The sequence below is a fragment of the Bos grunniens genome, chromosome 6, assembly GCF_055505025.1.
Source record: "Bos grunniens cultivar Pamir isolate PY7600 chromosome 6, Bosgru_T2T1.0, whole genome shotgun sequence".
NCBI lineage: Eukaryota > Metazoa > Chordata > Mammalia > Artiodactyla > Bovidae > Bos > Bos grunniens.
The window spans coordinates 101,134,049-101,149,471 of NC_141170.1; the positions used below are offsets into that span (position 1 = coordinate 101,134,049).

At 42.8% G+C, this 15,423-nt stretch overlaps 1 protein-coding gene across 13 annotated transcripts in view; it reads left to right on the forward strand.

The window, feature by feature from the left end:
* The window catches only part of SGMS2 (sphingomyelin synthase 2), a 94,131-nt gene that overhangs the window by 33,374 nt on the left and 45,334 nt on the right, over window positions 1–15,423 (forward strand). For 5 of the 13 annotated variants that reach the window (XM_086406980.1, XM_086406977.1, XM_086406979.1 and 2 more), the window contains one exon: window positions 8,430–8,519. The exons of the other annotated variants lie outside the window; for them this stretch is intronic. The gene's annotated coding sequence lies outside the window, so the exon portion shown is untranslated. The remainder of the gene's footprint in view (window positions 1–8,429; window positions 8,520–15,423) is intronic. 13 annotated transcript variants of the gene reach the window in all.

Consider the following 15,423-nt stretch of genomic DNA (forward strand, 5'->3'; position numbering starts at 1 on the left):
AACATCCTTTCTCCCTGACCAGAGGTGACCTCTCTCTGTCTGGCAGCCTCTTTCTAATAATATCTCCCCCAACCCCAATTTGTTTCTGTCTTAATTCATATTTATCCACTTCATTTTTCTGGTTTGTCAGGTTTCATTTTTACTTCTAATTTCATTTTTATTTTCAAAGACAGGATTATACTTGAGCAACAGTAATCATCACAATAAATATGTACATTTTATTTTAATTTTATGAACTATATAATTATGCTATATTTAACTAGAGAGGCTACCTGGTGGTACATCACCACAAATGGCATCTTGATAAAAAGAAAACATTTTAAGTTTCCAGGACAGAATATTTTTATGTGCCTACACCACACATAGTAACCAAAATGAAAAAGAGGTTTGTTATTTTTATCCTTAGTACATGGTATTTAAAAAGACTATGTGCTTGTCATAACAAACTCTTTAAAAAGACTGTTAATATGATAGCTAATATTTGGAAATTTATGTTGGGAGTTTAGGACTCACCTTTTCTCTTTAACTTTTAAGTTATAAAATTAATAACAGCTCATGTTTATTTTAGAAAATTTCGAACCTGGATAATCAAAGGGAAAACATAAGCCATCTATAAATCTATCACCTGTTAAAATTTTGCATGATCTTTCCAGTGTTTATGCTCGCGACTTTTAAAAAGCAAGATAAATAGGGTCATCCACGTGTCACTGTTTTGCATGGATGGATGTATCGTAGTAGAGAAGTATTTCAGTGTTCTGTTGCATTCCTCCATCACGGTTTATCTAAGCAGCCCCCTAGTATTGGCCACTTAGTTTTTTCTAGTGTTTCCCTCTTATTGGTGATGTCAGAGGCTATGGGATGTCACATTCAAGAAATGTTATTTTTGTGGGTTTTTTTTTTTTAATCTAATTTAATATGTGAAACATGGTATCTCACTTTTTTGATTCGAGTTCCTTTGCTCACCAATGAGTGTAAAACGCCGTCTCACTTTCAGCGTTAAAGTATGAACGGTTGTTTTCTTTGGTTGTAAAAGGCCCAGAAGCATTCCCTAAAATCAGGTAATTATTGAAGTTTCACTGTTATGATATTGTGTGATACTATTTATTTTGACTTTTACTGTAAGGAGTTGAGAAATTGGGATGTAACAGTAACTTTGTGTCTGAAGGAAAGAACTAGATTGTTGATTGTTTCTTCATGGAAAACCTAACAGAGAAACTGTAGAGTTGGGGGAGACACAGGGCTTTTTAATCTGTTAGTTCAACCTTTCTCTCTGGGCTTTTTTTCTTTAAAGGACTTCTATTTCTGGGATGCTTGAATGCTGCCTACTGTATTAGGCAGAAAGAAGTACAGAGTGACCTTTCAAGATATTTCAAATTTAAGAGTCTATAATTAGAAAACACTGTTTGCATTCTCATCATAAAATTTTACTCGTACAGCACCCATCTGAATTAGTGGGCCATCCTGCCCCCATCTCTCTCCCTCTCTCACTCATACCTGCTTGTATACACCAAGGACTTCGCTTCTGACACTCTTCAAGGCATCAGACTTGTGGGTTGTGTGATATTAAAATGCTTTCCTCCCTTCCTCCCCACTGTGTAAGATTACTTCAATGACTTCCCTGTCTTCACTTGCAAGGGGCTCACATGAGACTTGTTAGGAACACAGCTGTTGCTGCTGCTGCTAAGCCGCTTCAGTCGTGTCCAACTCTGTGCGACCCCATAGACGGCAGCCCACCAGGCTCTCCCGTCCCTGGGATTCTCCAGGCAAGAACACTGGAGTGGGTTGCCATTTCCTTCTCCAATGCATGAAAGTAAAAAGTGAAAGTGAAGTTGCTCAGTCATGTCTGACTCTTCGCGACCCCATGGACTACAGCCCACCAGGCTCCTCCATCCATGGGATTTTCCAGGCGAGAGTACTAGAGTGGGGTGCTGTCGCCTTCTCCGGTAGGAACACAGCTGACTGTCTTATAAACTGGGGGTTAGTCAGTGAACAAATAACATCACCTGTGTGCCAGAAAAACAGCAGACAACCTGACACTTGAGGTCTTTTCCCTCATGGGGTGTACAACCTGACAGAAAAGAGCCAGCAACTCTTTACCGGTGACTGAGTGAGAAAGTCGAAGTGTTAGTCGCTCAGTTGCGTCTGAGTCTTCAGGAATCCATGAACTGTATCCCTCTAGGCTCCTCTGTCCACAGGGATTCTCCAGGTAAGAATACTGGAGTGGGTGGCCATGTCCTTCTCCAGAGGATTTTCCCAAACCTGGGAGATTGAACCCAGGTCTCCTGCATTGCAGGCGGACTCTTTGCTGAGCCACAAGGGAAGCCCTCAGCTTTGGTAATACCCACCTAAGAATTAAAATGAAAATACATTGCTATAGTTGATTAACAACTTTAGGATGAACACTATTTTAATGTGAAGAAACATTCTTAGATTATCAGTCTTAAGAACAACAACACACTTTGCCTGTTGGAAAAAAGCTGACAAATCACTGGAATATCAGTGTACTCACAGGACTTGAGGAGTAACTGTGGAAAATATCATGTCTTCCATGTACAGCATGGGGATATCTGAAGGAACAAAGGTCCTTTTCTTGCTAAGGTTTGCTCTCTTATAACTAGTCTTTGGGGCTTCCCAGGTGGCACTAGTGGTAAAGAATCCATCTGCCAATGCAGGAGGCCCAGGTTCAATCCCTGGGTCAGGAAGATACCCTGGAGAAGGAAAGGGCAACCGACTCCGGTATTCTTGCCTAGAGAATCCCACGGACAGAGGAACCTGGTGGGCTATAGTTCATATGGTCACAAAGAGTTGGACATGACTGGAGTGTCTTAGCACTCATGCAACTAGTCTTTAAAATAAAATTTCATCTATTTTCCAGCTTACAATAAAGTGCTCCTTAAGCACAAGAGCTTCTGTGCTTGTATTTGGAAATACTCCACATTTAACTGTTGGGTAGAGCCTGAGATGACTATGACAGAGAGGAGTACTCTTTTGAGTTGTTTAATCCCCTGAGATGATCATAGCTGTTCTTAGGCCAGACGATGACTCTCCAGTCCATTAGGCCTAAAAACAAATGCTTCCATGGAAAGTCACTTTCTATGCATCAGGTTACTTAGGGTTTTTATGTGGCTGCATCTTGGTTGTCTCCTGATATAGAGAATTTATTCCACAAATCTGGAACTGCCTTCTCTTCAGCTCTAGTCAGATGCATGGCTGGCGGATGTTGAAATAAAGGATGGATTTCTGGTGCAGTTGTGTTCCTGAAATGATCCAGACCATTGGAGCCGCTTATTTGTATTGTGTTGCCTTGGTTTCCTGCCAAAAAAAAAAAAAACAACAACAGCAAAACAAAACTCTGGAGAGTTATGCTTCAGAATTTATTGAGGGGCATCCCTGGTGGCTCAGACGGTAAAGAGTCCTCGTGCAATGCAGAAGACCCAGGTTCAATCCCTGGGTTGGGAAGATACCCTGGAGAAGGATGTGGCAACCCACTCCAGTATTCCTGCCTGGAGAATTCCAGTGAACAGAGGAGCCAGGTGGGCTACAGTCCATGGGATCGCAAAGAGTCGGACACGACTGAGCAACTAGCACACACATGATAAAAATCTGTCATGTGATGTCATATGGTGGTCTCCCTGGTCGGTGCTGTTGCTCACCACCCTGCCGGTGCCAGCCGGCAAAGTTGATCAGGTCCCAAGAACGTGCACGGCCGGGCTGAGAAAGGAAACTACAGCAAAGGAATTCTACAACAAAGATGGGGTCGAAAGGTTCAGACACGTCTCCACAAAGGGAAGCGGTCTGACCATGACTTTATTCAGCATCTTATATTTATACAGAAAAGCGTGAGAAAGACAAGACAGTTAACATTTTCTTGGTTGACCTATATACATCTTACAAAAAGTCACAAGAAATCTTGAGAGCATGGGAATGGCACCCTGTTATTATTTCTTACACCAGATAACATTTCCCTGTACGTGAGAAGTTTGTCCAGAATTCCAGGTGTCTGCAGTAAATAAGCGCCTAATCTCTGGGGTGGCAGGACAGAGAGCTATGTTTGCAAGCAAACCCTCAAGGACTGAGGCAGCTCCCAGAGCTGTGTCCTTCGGACAAAGGACCCCGTTCTCACCGGCAGCTCCCCGCACCACCCCTGTGTACAGACCTGCAGTGAGCATGTTAGGGCCAAGTGTCAAGAAAAGCTTTTCTTGCCCTGGGAAACCGATCCCCTACTCCCCGCCTCCCCTCCCAGTACATGCAGATACGGAGACACCACAGTCTGCCTCTGAGCCTGGAAAATTTCGTTTCTTCTCTCTTTTACTCCGGCTGCCAAGGAACTGAGAACTGAATATGTAGCCCGGTTTTTGTCATGTTTTAAGACTTACCTAGTACCCTCTGTTACCCCTTTTCTTTTCGTTTCTATTTTAGTCAGCTAACAAATACGGGTCACGCATGCTCTGCACCAAGTGCTGTTTCTAAGCTGCTTATAAATATTAATGCCCTCACCCCTCTTAAGGACCCCATGAAGTTAGTGCTGTTATCCCTATTTATAGGCGAGGAAACTGAGGCACCGGAAGGTTATGCATCATGTCAGGAGCTCCAGAAGTGCTGAGTGTGGTGCTCCCCTACTGGGAGCCAGTGAGACGTATTCAGTCACGGGAAACACATCCCCGCCCCTCCCACTGCTTCCTGTGATCAGGAACCCTGTCTCTACTTGGCTTTGGGTTCTGCATTGCTCCTCTTGTAGGAGTATTTTACTTTACTAAAGGTTGTATCCTTTATTTTATTCCTTTATGAAGTGATGCATGGTACATACACTTCAGATTAAGATATGTGAGCTCTTCCATAACACTCTTTTAAATGGGTCTTCTCAACTACTCTGGGATGTGTACAGAGTGTTTGGAATGGTCAGCATGAATTTACAGTCTAGCACCCTCTCCTTTTACCTCTCCTTTTCAAAAAGAGCACACATTTTAAGTTTGACTAGATGGAAAAATCTATAAGCTGATGATTTTATCAGCATCATTAATATGTGTGCTGTGCTAACTCCCTTCAGGCATGTCCGACTCTTTGTGACTCTTTGGACTGTAACCTGCCAGGCTCCTTTGTCCATGGGATTCCCAGGCAAGAATACTGGAGTGGTTTGCCATGCCCTCCTCCAAGGGATCTTCCTGACCCAGGGATCAAACCCTCATCTCCTGCAGCCCTGAATTGGCAGGCAGGTTCTTTGCTACCAGCACCGCCTGGGAAGACCATCATGTTATAAACAGTTATAATTGTCCACATTGTTACAGGCCAGGAGCCACTCTCTCCTCTTCTTTTATTTCATTTACCTTTGCTACCTAAGGAATAAAATGTTGGCCCTGTTTTATGAGCTACTTTAAGTTTCAGCTTCTCCCATCTTGACACTCTGGGCTTGTTTTTATATATAGCTGGGTGTAGGTACCTGAAAAATATTGGACCTTCCAATGTGTCTTCTTGAAAAATCTCTTCATTAGCCCAGTTCTTGCTTAATCAGGTATTTATCTAAGCTAACTTAACTCTTGACCTTATAAACAGGTAATTACATTGATCCTTTTGATAGAGTAGCTTAAGTTGGCAGATACAGAGATTAGCCCACGAGATTACTGGCGGTTCTTAGCGCTGCAGCCAGTGTCCCTGAAGACAGAGACAGGCATAGTTTGGGGATACTCTGAGGTTGCATTTGTAGGCACCTTTGACGTTAAGGGGCTTCCCTAGTGGCTCAGATGGTAAACAATCTGCCTGCAATGCCGGAGACCTGTGTTCACTCCCTGGGTTGGGAAGATCCCCTGGAGAAGGGAAACTCACTCCAGTATTCTTGCCTGGGAAATCCCATGGGCAGAGGAGGCTGGTGGGCTACAGTCCATAGGGTTGCAAAGAGATAGACACAACTGATCAACTATCACTTAACACTTAACTTTGGTGTTAAGAGGCACATGACCCTTTTGATCCATGTGCTATCTAATTGCATATGAATATAATTAATTTCTTCTAATAGTACCTCAGTGTTCCAGAAATGGCTTCAATAGGGGGAACCTCTGACGGGTTTAAAATGAGAGTAAATTTGTAGAAAGGTCAGTGTGGAAAACTGGGACGGGAAGGGATTAATGCAGTCCAGGGGAAACACGATGGTGACTACAAGTGTGGCTATTAGCGGAGCTGTTGGACAGACAGGGTCAGGTTAGTGGAGTTGGTGGGGAGAGTAGAGAGGTAGTAGCTAGAGTGAGGTCCCAAATGAGAAAAACATCCTCTGATAGTGGGGTGATCTTTTCAAAGGATTAAACATGTCCCACTGAGAGTATTGTATGGTATCTGAAATGAGCACAGAGTTGCTTACCTCCTATTATGGGCCTTACTGAAATGTAGCATTTTTGACCAGTTGAAGTTTATTTCATCTGTACCCAGCATTTCAGATATACCTTTGTTCTTTAATTTTTATAACAACTTTATTGGGATGCAATTCATAACCACGAAATTCACCCTTTTAAAGAATACAATTCATTTAGTGTATTCACAGAGGTGTGCAGTCATCACCTCTACCTAATTTTAGAACATTTACATCATCCCCCCAAGAAAGCCCCTACCCGCTGATATTCACTACCCGATCTCCTCTGCCTCCAGCCACTGGCAACACTCGTCTGTGTTCTGTCTCTGTGGATTTTCCTCTTCTGCACATTTCACAGAAGTGGAATCATGAAGTATGTGATTTTTTGTAACCGGCTTCTTTTACTTAGTGTGTATAATGTTGTTAAGGCTCATCTGTGTTTTAGCATGTATCACCACTTCATTATTCTTTATTGCCAAATAATATTTTATTATATGGGTACAGAGCAGTGTATTCATCCATTCATCAGCTGGCCGTTTGGGTTGTTTCTGCTTTTTGGATGTTACGAATAATGCAGAAAGAACATTTGTCTACAGGGTTTTGTGTGAACTAGGGTTTTCATTTTTCTTGGATCTATAACTAGGAGTGACACATTCATTCTTGAGTCTTTTCCAACAGTTGAGTATTTTGGGTGAAAGTGGGATCTCAGTTGAAAATCAGTTTCTGGTTGTGGATGCATATATGTCCCGTAATTGTTAAACATAGATTTTAATGATATTGGTTGGGCATTTAAAAGATATATATACTTCAAATACCAAATCTGGTGTGTGTGTGTGTGTGTGTGTGTGTGTGTGTGTCTTGGGCTGTACTCTTAGGATATAAGGTGGTTCTATGAATTGGAAACCTCTGGAAAATGATGTACATTTTACTTCTATCTACAAGTCAAATTTTAGTTAAAGTAAGTAGAGCACAGAGGAGTTTTAGGGCAGCACAGCTACTCTGATAGTTTAATGGTAGATACATGTCATTATACATGTGTCCAAGCACACAGAATGTACACCAGCAAGAGCGAACCTTAACTGTGAACTGTGGACTCTGGGTGAATCTAAAACTACTCTAAAAAATAAAGTCTGTAAAAAATCCATTAAAATATCATAGCAGTTGTACATATTGCAAGGGAATCCTTCACCGTTTTGTTGGAGTGTGATGCATTTTGCACTCCACAGCAGCCTGGGTACTGGCGGTTCCTCACCTGCTCTGGAAAGCCCTCAGTGCCCTGGCCTCTGGCCTCTGTACCTCTCTGCTCCTGGGTTTCAATGCTCCATTGCCTTTCTGTTCTTGATACCTGCCTGGCTGATTCCTGCCTCAGGGCTTTTGAACCAGCTGCTTCTGTGACCTGAAATACTTGACTTCCAGGCCCCACCCCCTTCCCATTATTATTAAGTCTTAACGCAAATATTGAGTTGGCCAAAAAGTTCATTCGGGTTTTTCCTTACATTGCCAGCCCAGTACTATCTGCTCATTTCCTAACCACTAATCCCTAAATCGGCTTCCCTGGTGGCTCAGAGGATAAAGCGTCTGCCTGCAATGCAGGAGACCCGGGTTCGATCCCTGGGTTGGAAAGATCCCCTGAAGAAGGAAATGGCAACCCACTCCAGTATTCTTGCCTGGAGAATCCCATGGACAGAGGAGCCTGGCGGGCTACAGTCCACGGGGTTGCAAAGAGTCGGACAGGACTGAGCGACTTCACCCACAATCCCTAAGTCAGCCACGCCAGCCTCACTCTGACTCTAACTTCTCTCAGTGGCGGTTCTCACAGTCTTCTTGTTTATCTGCCGTTGAGCATCATGAGGGATGGGACTCTGCCTACCTCCCCCGCTCCACCTCTGAACAGTTCTGTCAGGTATTGCTAATGTTGGTGGAAAGCACAAGTTGCTTTTCTCCTCCTGAAATGCTAGTACCTGTTAGACCCAGTGTCTTCCAGGGGGTGGGATGGCAGTATCATAGATTCATCATTTCACTCTCACTCCAAGAAAACCAGCAAAACATAACAAAGCATGATTCTGACTTAAGCTCTCACTTTCTCTTTTAGAGCTACCATCCTCTGCCCTTCCCGCTCTTCACAGAAAGGATCTCTGACAAGTCTTAACAGTGTTGACCGCTTCGAGGATCACGGACCATGGTGGGATTTATTGTTGTTGTTGTTCAGTTGCTAAGTTGTGTCTGACTCCTTTGCGACCCCATGGACTGTAGCCCACTAGGCTCCTCTGTCCATGGGGCTCTCCAGGCAAAAATACTAGAGTGGATTGCCATTTCCTTTTCCAGGGGATCCTCGTGATCCAGGGTTCAAACCCATGTCTCCTTCATTGGCCGGCAGGTTCTTTCCCACTGACCCACCAGGGAAGCCTGCAAACAGTAGGTTGGGTGCTTCCTGGTGCTCGATCATACATGTGATTTGCTCAGGGTTGGATGCCTACCAGTTGTCCTGCAACTTCTCTGCTATCTTCTCTTTCCTAGTTAAGACATTTCAAAACATGCCTTAAGAAAAACATGCCTTAACTTTGAGAGTTTCTGTCTTATCGTCAGGAGAGTCTTAGATTTCAAGCTGTTTCACGTGTGTGGATGTTTCCTCATGTGTTAGATTGTTGTCTTAAATGACATCAAGAGAAATAGAGGTGATACCAAAACTTCCTAACCTCTTTGCAGGACTGCCCACAGACAGGGCCCTCAGTCATTGCCTCAAAGGTGCTTTGAGAAAAATTAGTGGTACTAAAAGCCTTCAAAGAAACATCAGTCAGCGGAGCAACTGTTTAACAACATTACTGAAATGATTACTAGCAAAGTTACTTTGTTTCTGTAGTATTTAAACTAAAGTCAAAGAGATGTGGTAATTATACACATTCTTCCCTGGTGGCTCAGACGGTTAAGAATGCGCCTGCAACGCGGGTGACGTTGGTTCGATCCCTGGGTTGGGAAGATCCCCTGGAGGCGGGCATGGCAACCCACTCCAGTATTCTTGGGCTTCCCTGGTGGCTCAGAGGTTAAAGCGTCTGTCTCCAATGCCGGAGACCCAGGTTTGATCCTTGGGTCGGGAAGATCCCTGGAGAAGGAAATGGTAACCCACTCCAGTATTCTTGCCTGGAAAATCCCATGGATGGAGAAGCCTAGTAGGCCACAGTCCATGGGGTTGCAAAGACTCGGACATGACTGAGCGACTTCACTTCACTTTTTGCTCACTGAGAAGGAAGGAAGCTTTCGTGCTCATGGTTGACATTGTGCAACTCAATCCACTGTCTGGAGTATTAGTAATTTGAATTTAATTCCTAGGATAGTTTTATTCTTGAAAATAAAAATAGCAGTTGCATATTTAATACAGAAGGGTTTCTCTTTCTTCTCTACAGCAATGGGCACCTTACGACTGGGGCTCAGTTTATTCTGACATAGCCATTCTTTTTCATCATTACTCGTTATCATCATGTTTGCCTAAAAAGTCTTCAGCCAAAGATGGACCTCAGGGCCATATAATCCCAGGTTAATTAAAAATACATTTTTATGAGCATTTAAGTTGTTGTTCAGCACAGCACTCTATAGGCTTACTTGTTTGTCTTCTGTAAAATTCAAAATACTTCTAAGAATGTTGCTAGGATTAGAATGCCTATAATGGGCCAATGCTAGGAATGACAACTATTTCTGAATATTTTACCGCAGTATTTTCTCTCCCTTCGTCTTATAGTGTCTGTCCCATTGAAGCTGGGTAAAGAAAAGAATTCATTTGTTCAATAAATACTTACTGAACGGTTTCTGTGTGCCAGGCGCTCATTTCAGTGTCGTGAACGCAGTGAACAAAGTAAAACCCCTGTTTTCATGGAGCTTTTAAAAGCCCCGAACATCCTCAGCAAACAAGTGGGATAAAGGAGGCGCAGGGAACGGACTCGCTCTCAGATGTGCCGGGGGTAAGCTCCTTCAAAATGGCAGACAGACACAGGATGCAAAGGATAGAGCTGGAACCTGGTTTGGAAAACAGGATAAAGCCATCGTATAATGCTTTAGTTTTAACCACTGCAAAATAGAGAAGCTTATTAAAACAATAAACCGAAAAACCAGGTGCCAGGGTGATTTGACCTAGGCTTAGGAAAGAAGGATTACTTTTCAAATAAACGATTTTAAGTCACTTTTTTTTCAGGTTTACAGATTCTGCCCCAATTCTGCCTTCACTGCCCCCTCCCAGCCTTGGTCTAATGCAGCTTTCCAGAGTATCTCTATGCATAGTATGAGTTCATATTTGCCCCATTCGTAAAGTAGAAGATAGCAAACTATACTTCTGAGCAATGTATTTTTTCTTCCTTATATATGTAGGAGGGTTTAGCAAATCAGTACAAAAAAGAACATCCTCCTCGTTTTTTTTTTTTTTTTCCCCCTCGTCACAGAGTAGTCCATTGTATGGATGTACCACAATTTAAATAGTGACCTATTGATGGAGGTTTGGGTTGTAGCCAGTCCTTGCTCTTAAACAATGCCGCAATAAATAACTTTGTGTGTAGGTTATTCTGCATGTACACAATTATATGTGTATAAATTTGCCAAGTAGAATTGCAGATCATAAAGGATGTGTATAATTTTGATAGCTGTCTTGTCAAATTGCCTCCCAGAGAAGGTTTATCTTATTCTCACCCCCCTGCTAGAAATTTGTGAGGCTAGCTGTTATTTGGGTCTGGATTTTTTTGTTTTTTGCCAGTCTGATAAGTTAAATGGTTTCTCAGAGTTTCAGTTTAGGAATACTATTCATTCAGAAATTTCAGTGGCATATTTTTTAAAAGAAAGTGCTCAGAAATGTAAACAAGGCTAGAATTTAGCTCTTTTTATTGTACAAAAAAAGACGCTAAAGGCCATCTTACATCTTCTATTATGTAAGGTGAGTTTGTCCATGTTGAAAATGCTACATTTTAAATACTGAAAATAATACAAGGTGAAAGTGCTTATAGGCTCATGATATACCTAGGTGATCTGCTACGAGTCAGACCTTTCGTATATAGTTTGGTGCTCTATGATAGGTAATTGAACTAGGACAGTGTACAAAGATGAGTTAACACAGCAGGCCGAGACTGCCCTTCTAGGAAACAGTGCTTGCAAGATTAGCCCTTGACTGGTGGCATGTGGTCACTTAGATTGGAGGAGGGTTCCCACCATTTCCTGGTAAGGATGGCTCACTGCGCCTGACCTGTTTGTGCAAACAGTATTGGTTTCTGTTGAGTACCTGCTTGCATTCCGGGAGTATAGAATTTAGGTATGTGCCCAGCAGAAGTTTCCTGTGTAGCCAGTCCCAGTAAAAACCCCAGACACTGAGTTACTAATGAGCTTCTCTGGTAGACGGTGTTTCACAGGTGTTGTCAGGACTCCTTGGGGGAAATTAAACACCACCTGTGTGATTCTACTGGGAAAAGGCCCTTGGAAGCTTGCTCCCGGTCTCCTCTATACTTTACTCCACATACCTTTATCCTTAGCTGATTTTGCTTTGTATCCCTTTGCTGTAACAAATAGCCATGAGTACAACTGTATACTGGGTCCTGTGAGTCCTCCTAGTGAATCATCACACTGGGAGTCTTGGGGACCCTGCCCCAAATAGCTTGGAAAGACTAACGTTCTCTGTCCGTATTGGTATTAGTGGTGAGTGACACAGATATTTTTAGCATGCAATTAATTGACTTTGATATTGTCTCTTGACTTATAGTCTGTGTTCTATTGTAAAGTGCGTAATGCTTTAGATTTCTGTGATTTAGCGTTTATATCTAACAAATGGAGGCAGCAAGAAGGGTGCTGGGGAATGGAGAGTTTTGTGTTTAGTGATGAGTGCACAAGTGGTTATTTGGTCTTCCCAGTGCCTATACTTCAGCTTAAAAACTTACTGCTTTAACTTTCTATACTTTGGTTATTAGGTAAATGGATTTACTCAAATTTCTTTGGCTTCATAGCCACAGAATTTTAGCCAGACAGTCTCATTCCTAAATATACTCTGATTCTGAAGCTTAACTGCAAACCAGTAGCCCTGGAAGCATCACTTAGGACAGCTTATGTCCCAAATAGGACATAAGGCCCAAAGATGGAAATAAAGCTTATTTTTGCTTTATTCTATTATATTAGCATGCTGTTTTTGTATTATATTAACATCCTGTTTGGCATTTTTCAAATGGAAAACTGATAAAAAGTGTTAAACATAAAGATTTATGTCTTTAAGCTGCTTTAAAAAAGAAAAGAAATTAGATGGCTTCTGAAGGCTGAAAAGGACAAAACAAAAGGCAACACAGTATCTGGTATGTGTGGGTGTGTGTGGCTTTTCAGAACCACTTTCCCCCTCTGAATATTTCATGCATAACAATGACTAGGAAGAAAGGTGGCTCCAGAAAGTATTAGGGAGCCAGTAATAACTAGTGGAGAAATGTCATGAAATGCAAACCCAGAGTGTTTTATTCTAGAGTTTCGGTTTCTACAGTGATCTAGGCACGGGTGCTAATTTATGTTTAAAGACAAAGCTCAGAGAGGTGACCTTAGGTGGCCAGTGACATTTATTTATATTCCTGGTGGTGTTTGAGGATGGACCTCTTCAATTCTAAAGCTACTTGTGTTGTGGTATCAATTCAAAAGACAGGTATATGTAAAGGTGTAATCGTTTTTCTGACCTGGAATGTGGCCCACCAAAGGAGTCAACCCTCTGGTTGCCTGAAAAAAATTCCTTCTTGACTCCGAGGTCAGAATTAGTGACACAGGGCTGTTTAGGAATGTGTTATATCAACTATGAATTCATGAGAGAATTTTTATGGGGATGGCAGGTAAGTTCCATGACAGCCTATAATTCCAGTTCACTTGTATGTGTTCGAATCCTGTAATTGCTTTCTCTGTTAAAGCTTTTCTTCAGAACTCAGTAGAAGAAATAAAGCAGACTGTATTTTAGCTGCGAGGGATCTGTTAAATCTGTGCACAGACTTGAAAAGAATTGAAAGTGCCTCTCCTCCCTCCCCGTGACATGAGAAAGAGCAGTGTCAAGGTTAAACATGAAATCAACAGTCAGTCTAGTGCTGGGAGGAGTTTGCCCTGAATAAATATATGTCCTGCGTCTGACTGTACCTGTGCCTGAGTCGCCTTCCTCCTGCCACATACAAACAGGTTACCAGACAACAGGAGTGATTCAGACCCTCTAAACACTTCACCCCAGTGAAATGTCCATCGGCCAGATTTTCAGGAAGTGTCCCTCTTGTAAGTCACTGGGGAGCTGGACACACATTCATGCAGGCACTGAAGGTACCAGATGACCTGGAGCTGGGAGCTGTGTTAGATGGTGGGACCAGCTAATATCTGGAAGGACGTACCTCCTAGGGCAAACACAGACTGTTATCTGTTAATACGTGGTAACTGTGGGAAGAAAATGTGGAGGAAGAAAAGGTGAAATCTCCCCAGGAGGACTCATGGGGAAGCAAATCCACCGCTCTTAGGGGAAAAAAAAAAAAGCCAGCACATTCCAGATTGTAAAAACAGATCAAGATCTCAGAAAATCTAGCAGCGTGGCTAAGATTGCCTGGAATAAAATCCCACCTCTCACCACTTGCTGGATTTCTGGGTCTCACTTCCTCATGCCTCACATGGAGGATTGATAATGATACCTACTCCATAAGTGGTTGTGCATATTAACCAGCTAATATTGGGGAAGCTCCAATCACATCCTCCACCCTCTAGGCAACTCCCTAAGTAAGCGGTGGGGGGGTGGGGAGGTCAATGGGGGCGGGTGAGGGTGGGAAAAGGTAGAACTGTGTTAGGGATGAAGGAACACCCAACGATAGGTGAGAACTTTTTAGGGATTTATCTATTCTTTTATCATGTTGAGAACTGCAATTATAGACACTGGAGCCTCATTTAAGAAACCTCTCCAAGGGTTTTCAGCATTTCTTACTTAGAAAACTATTTATATATCAAAAAACTACTGCTGGATTAGGTGGGTGCAGGAGGATATAATCATGGAGATTGGTTGGGGGTTTCCAGGGTATCTGAAGCTATATGCGTTTTTTGCTTTACTATTTTTTTATACCTTATGTTTTTTCCTCCTCCTTATGTAAGATACATTATAATTAAAAATGCAAGGAACTTCCCTGACATTCCAGTGGTTAAGACTCTGCCCTTCCAATGCAGGGGTGTGAGTTCAATCCCTGGTCTGGAAGCTAAGATCTCACATGGCCTTGCAGCGCAGCCAAAAAATTAAATAAAAATAAAAATGTAGTCACACAGGGACTTCCCTGGTGGTTCAGTGGCTCCGCGCTCCCAATACAGGGGCCCGGGTTCAATCTCTGTTCGGAGAATTAGAGCCCACATGCCACAACTAAGATTTTGCATGAAACAACTGAAGATCCTGCAAGCCATAACTAAACTACCCCACATGCTGCAGCAAAAATTCAAGAGCCTGTATGCTGCAACTAAGACCAGGAACAGCCAAATAAAATAACAAATTTTTTTAAAGATGCAGTCACACAAAGCATTCTAAGTTGGGTGAAATTTTGGAGTCTTGTACCCCATATGGAAATTATAATTATGCAGATACGTTGTTGGAAAAAGAAAGGTGCCTATGGTACTGTGGAGAAGGGTGCAACAGGGCTGGAGTCTCTCAGTGTGTGAGATGACACATTCATTCACAGCCATTCTAGTGCCTCTGAACGCTGGGCACCTGGCTGGTGGCCAGTGACGTTGACGCACATCAGACACGGACTGTCCTCGCACCTTCTAAGCCAGCAGAGGGGAACCCCTGTGTAGGCTGCAAACTACAAACCCATAGGCTGGACGAAAGAAATGGGAGGAGCACTGGTAAAGCGAGAAAGTCCTGACATTAAATCCCAGTCTGATCTTTTAAGCGTTCTTGAATTTATTTTTTGAAAGGAAAGCAGAATGTTAGCAGATTGGATTGTGTTGCTGTACACTGGGCTACTGGCCCAGCAGTGGCTGGGTGATGGGAGAGAGTTGTGAAATTCAGAGTCATTCTTCTTCCTGAGTTTGCAGTCTGGTTCTGTCAGGTGGAGGAGTTTCCCAGGGAAGGATCTGCTGTGAAGTCA